This window comes from Triticum dicoccoides, chromosome 7B (assembly GCF_002162155.2).
Source record: "Triticum dicoccoides isolate Atlit2015 ecotype Zavitan chromosome 7B, WEW_v2.0, whole genome shotgun sequence".
Classification (NCBI taxonomy): domain Eukaryota; kingdom Viridiplantae; phylum Streptophyta; class Magnoliopsida; order Poales; family Poaceae; genus Triticum; species Triticum dicoccoides.
This window is the reverse complement of record NC_041393.1, coordinates 285,972,345-285,978,863: the sequence shown is the minus strand read 5'-3', so window position 1 is coordinate 285,978,863 and position 6,519 is coordinate 285,972,345.

Below are 6,519 nucleotides of genomic sequence, written 5' to 3'. Positions count from 1 at the left end.
AATATATACTCCCACCATAACACAAACAAAAAGGTTTCTACCTTGCTGGTCAAATTAACCTCTCTGTCGGCTGTTGCTCAGAGTGATGGACGATGACCTCGTGGCCCCGCAGAAAGCATCACACGTGAATGAGTGTCATGTAGGACAACCACCGACTACATGTGGCCAAAACATGTATGTATGAAAGGATTGTACAATGTTTTAAATAATGAATTCATGACTCTGATGTGGCACCTGCCTCACAAAATGGCCAACCCACACGGTGGCTCATGACTCATGGTGTACTACCAGTCCCCCCCCCACCCCAGACGCACACACACACACACCCCACAACCACCGCAACTACGATGCATGTTAAATTTTCCCGCGGTGAACATATGTTACCAAAGGAGGACGTTTTAATTTTTTTAAACATAGATCATTAAGACGTTTTAGTACATTGATTGATTTTCTAGGGGTATAATGTGCAAAAATCTAATTTGAGCTACATGCACATGTGACAGTGCACCTAAATGGATTGGAAAAACACATGTGTCTCACTGGGTGCATGTTTACTCGCCGTGCAAGAAATTTCAAACATTGAGAATCTTGATTTTCAAAATCTAGTACATCCAAAACTTATTTGAAATTCATGAAACTTATCATGTTGTCATATGGACACCAATACACTGTGGCATTGTACTTTTTGTCAAATTTGAGACAATTTTTGATGTAATCTTTATCTTCTTACAAATGGGAGAGTATTAATAATTGGGAACCAATATCGCAAATGGATTATTTATTTGAACTGTGGGCGTTAGACCAACAATGGATACATGACATGCTTCGGTTAAGCAATAAATCTGCAGCATTAATCATCAAAATAGAAAAACAATATATGTGTCACCACGTGACCCGTGTGGCGTGCAAGCAGTTGAGAGTTGATGGGATGCATGCAAGCAGTCCGCCGTGCAGGCAGACCGGGAGGCGTGCGTGTAGGTGTGTGATTTGATGGGAGTCGTGGTCGCTACATAGTGCCATCGGGAGGCATGCGAGTAGCTGTGTGAAATGACGGTAGGCATGCCAAGCAGTCAGGTGCGCAGGCTCACCGGGAGGTGAGCAAGCGGTTTGACCGCCGTCCGCCTCTGTCCCACTACTCCATATCAATGGTGCGCCCGAGCGGCCGCACCCCCCATCCTCGCCACACACACAATCCTCTATCTCCGCATGCATCCTCGACGCCGCTCTCAGTCCTCAAAGTCGTCATTGTATTAGGATGCCGCCGAAGCACCCCATCAGAGGGAGTGGCAACGTCGGGGCTGTTGAAGCACCGGAGCATGACGTGAAGATGGAGACAGAGGTTGTCGTCGCCGGCGGCGAGGTATCGCTACATCCTGATGTCGTCGATGGCGTCGTGCTTCCACAGCCGGTGCCGGAGGTCCACACCGACTCCGGTGACGACTCGAGTGACGACTCCAACAATGATGGAGAACCGGTTAGTCATCTATACCCATTTATGTGTCAAATACATCCTAGGGTTTCTCTAGTTACTCATGCATCCCCCTTTTTGGAATAGAAATCCTATGATTATTTCTCCCAATCCATGAAATTTGAGTAGGTTTCGCCAGATCCGTGTAGTGTATTGATTGTTTGAATGGTACAAGCGATAAGTGATTAGTTGTTTCATTTGTGCAAATGATTTCTGGTAATAATCCGACTAGGGCTAGTGTTCGTGCTAATAATTCCTAGCTAGGTCTTGACAATTGATATTGAATGACCTACATATATGTTTGTGCCATTATTTTCTTCAAGATTGGTCTGTACATACACGACTGTGCTTAAAAATTGAACCATAATCTCTGGATATGTCTAAAAAATAGCCATAAATTCCTAATCCTACTTTACGGCATGTAAACATTGATTTGATGCCAAATTTTGGAAAATGCCAAATGTTCCTTGGAGATTAGTTTGTATTCCAAATTTGACGCCACATTTTTTTACTATATGTATAGGTGCTATCTGACGATGTCGACAGCGAGGACGAAGATGGCTAGAGGAGGTACAAGAGGTAAATCCTCATGGAGCTTTATGCGGGAATACATAACAGGCATATTAGGACCTGGAACTGGGGCTATCGATGCCCATTTTGCAACCAAAAGCTTCATGACGCGTATCAAAGTGTTATGGCGCATGCAATAGGAGGAGCCATTGTCTCCTTCAAGAAGAAGTCTTCTCGCAGGGTGGCGTGTGCCACGTACACCAAGTACCTGGAGAAGCTTCAGGATCGTGCCGGCAGATGAGATGAGATGTGGGATTGAACTATGTATGGCTATGTAGTGTCTTAATTATAAATGCACTTGAGTATGCTTAATGACGGTTGAACTATATACTTATGGTTGAACTATGCTTGTGTACGCTTATTATCTATGTTTGAATACGTTTAATCTATGTTTACTTATGTCTAAATATGGGATATGGATGCAATCAGTTCGGTTGATAGAATCTACCTCCGTCCTAATTTACTGGTCCCCTTTGTAATTTGTGTTAAATTTTGACATAAGAATTAACTGACAAAATGTTAGTGCAGGTCAGCAAAAATTATATCGTTGGATGTGTATTTGAACTTAGTGTTCAATGATATGATTTTTGGTGACATGCATAAAAATTTGTTAGTTAAATCTTTGGTCAAAATTTGCCACAAATTACAAAGGGGGCCAATAAACCAGGACGGAGGTAGTACGTCAATCACACACAGTTCTCAAAATTGGAACCGTGTGCAATGACTTTAATTTTCCCTGTTACGTCAATCACACATGGTTGGCTCTAGCAAACCGTTGCCTCCGAAACTATTTGTGGGACAGAAAACCCTCATCACCCAATTCAAAAAAGAAAACCCTCACCAATCCCACGTCACAAAAACCCTCACCCTGCCCACCACCCCCTCCGGTCCCCATTCACACCCGCACAAGCTCCTTCGTGACTCTACATGGCACCGCTTATCATCGCGGCAACCACTTAGCTCGACGCCTGTCACCACCGCGAGGCTGCCAGCAAACCCCCTGCATTTCGCCACTTTCGCTAACCGCCGCCTATGTCATCGACTTTCTCGACGCTGCTCGTGGTCGACCCAGCTCCGCCCGATTGGGGAATACGCTGTATTGAAGTTTTTTTCTCATGGACAACAAGGTAACTAATTTAATGAGATTTTATCTCATCACTTATCCCAGTTCATGTGCCTCGTTTAATCACGCGGTCGAAATTGCCGTGAATTCATTTTTATTCAAGCTGATTTCAGGGTTTTCTTTCATTCATAGAGTGTACAGTGCGGGGACACATCAGGACTTTGCGGCCTCGGCCAGACATCCATGGAGTTCTATCTCACCGTACCAGATGACTTGAGGATGCACGCGGTATGTTCAATCTCACCCTAAATCGGTTGGCATGGCCTACTTTCCTGAACATATACTATATATTGCTACGTTTGGATAAAAGGTGCCACATGCAGCATATACGTCAAAGGGGATTTTTTTCCTCTTCTTTCTATATTAGACAAATTAATGATGTGTTGTTATTTTGATTACTCTCATATTTCCATGACATCATGGTTACCCTATCTGTTTAATTATAGATTTTTGTCCTTTGATTTCAACTGTTGTACAGTTCTTTCAATTTCACCCATATTTGCATGTTACCATATTCTTTAACAATCCTACCATTTTCTGCAACATGTCCCTTGCTATGCAATAGCATCTGTAGTACACAATCTTGCCCTTTACATAAATCAAGACTGGAGGATGTCATACTGAACACAAACCATGGATTTACAATCGTTGCTTCTATAAGACTTGATGAATGTGGTCACTCCTATTTTGCCACGGGCCTTCGGACAGAAATTTCTAAGGTTTATGTATTGAAAGCTGGCACTAAAATTGCACTGCACATAAAAGAGCCTGGTAATGAGATATATGCTAACTTCCCCGACGATATCATCCATCAAGACTTTGTTCGAAGTAAGTGTTCTTTCCAAGTATCTGCATGTTGACTTACCCAGCAATATCAAAGGAATTGTGTAGTATTTAAGCAACCAATTGTTATTCCATTTTCTTACCCTATTCCTACCTACTAATTTCTAGTTACCAATACACTTTCCTATTGCCATGTTTTAACTAAATATTCCCTGTACTCCCACTTCTATCAGAAAGCGCCGCTGACGAGGAGATTCCAAAGGTGGAGAACGAGGCTGCCAACAAGCGGAGGCGGGTCAAGCAAGAACCGCAAGCGACTCCAGCAGTCCTAGACTTCATTAGTAGCCTCCTCGATGATATGTTGATATATAGTCATCATCTCCCTCCTCCCAATCAAATATGGGGCACGGACAACCATCCTTTCCCGATGGTGGCGCCCCCTATGGCACTCCACCCCTCTCGACCTCATCGACACCCAGGAGCTCTTCCATGGCTATCGCAAAAGCTTGGATGCGTTCTCCCAGATCCTCGGCAGTCACCATGGCCCAACCAGAGGCCTTAGCATGGGCAAGTTCCGTTCCAATGGTAAGGACCGAGCCAAGCTTGACGAGTGGTTCCGATCCACCACCCTAGATCAGCTCGAGGAGCTCACTTTTGATGATGGCATATGTGTTTGCTGCCAACGTCTGTGCTCCGCCTCACATCCACGTTGCTCGTCGCCAAGTTCATGAACTGCCATCCCCCTTAATGACGTGCCTGCTCTTATTCTACCACAACTGAATCACCTCAAGCTCGTCGCTGTCTGCCTCCCAAACGGTGACATGGAGTGCCTGCTTTGCGGCTGTACTGCACTTGAGTACCTTCGCCTTCAAGCGATCAATGGGTTGAGTAGCTTACACATCACCTCCATGACTCTCCGGACTATTTATGTGTGTTGCTATTGCTGCAACAAGACATCACAAAATGTGTACCACGGTATGGTCATTGAGGACACACCTTCACTTGAGAGATTACTTATAGTTGATCAAGAAGGTCCAACAAGAATCAATGTCATTTCTGCGCCGAAATTGACAGTGGGGGGCTACTCGTCTGACAAATACTCCAAACTTGTTACTGAATCCACACCCATTCAGGTACAACAGCCGCCTTCTACCTCTCCTTATAGAAATTAACATTATTTCTAATTTTGAAGATGTATGTCAGTCTGTCATCCAGAAAATGATTCCGACAAGCTTGACCCCCAAATTGCGCATAGTGAAGGTCTTGGCACTAGAATCTATTAGCCCCAACCTGGACCAAGTTGTCAGTTTCCTGAGATGCTTTCCGTGCCTGGAGAAGCTATATATCAAGGTGATGTTCCTTTCCTGATAAATGTTAACCATAAGGAAGTTCAATTTTTGACACCTTTTCCCAAGTTTATAATGACAATGTACTATGATTTCTGAAAGAATTTTGGAGGATGTCTGTAACATCCCAAAATTCTAAATTTTGGAATGTTATAATAAATAGATAGATTGGATGGATTGTTTGATTGATTGTCTGAAAGTGAGTGAATTCGAAACCTTTTTGAAAGTTAAATGAGAGGGAATAAAAGGACTTTCCCAAACTTTCATTTTTTGCATTTTTTGCTCTCCGTGAATTCAAATACCTTTCATCACAAAACCCTGGAGAGAAGATGACATGACTTCTTCCATTTATATAAATGAAAAGGGGGTGTTGAAAATATTTGAATTTCATTTGGAAATATTCCAATTCTGAAACTTTATGCGACTCAATGATTTTCACGAGAGAAGATAAAATGACTTCTTCAAATTATATGAAATATGAGTTGGGAGTTTCAAAGAATTAAATTCAAAGTTCTTTTGAATTTATTTTCAATTTGGAATGTTATACGTTAGATCATCATGCATATCTTATTTTCTTGCATTTTGGTCGATCCTAGAAATTTCACGCAACTCAAGGACCTTCGGAGAGAGTTGGAGATTTCGTTATTTTCTTATTTGAGAGTTTTCTCGAATTGGAAAAAAGAGGATCATTTGATTTATTTATTTCATCTTCAATAATTTTTCCGGTGTCAAAATACATGAGAGAGGGAATAATATGACTTTCCCAAAATATAGGAAAAATGAAGATTTAATAAATAGATCAAATTTTTGTTTTCCGGCGTTTGTTTGCGTTTTGTTTGGATAGGGAAAAATGCGCATTTTTGAAAATTTTATTTTAGGTCCGGAGAAAAGTTCATTTTGTTCGACTCATTTTTAGGAGTCGGGGAAAATTTACTTTAGTAATTTTGGAGCTCGTTTAGATTTTCTTTTCTGAGTTTTTCTGCGCGCGAAATCTGTTAAAAAAATCCTCAGCGCCTTGGCCAAAGGCCCAAGCCGCCGCCGGCCAAGGCCAGGAGGGCATCGCGCGAGCACCCAGGCTCCAGGGAGCCGCCGCCGTTGTCTTTTGGAAGTCCTAGTAGGACTTTTGTCCTACTCCCGTCTATTCCGTTTCTTTTTCTAGATCTTTCCTACTCCTATTCCAATTCCTTGATCCCTCCTCCAAGTAAACCCCCCCCCTCCCCAATATAAAT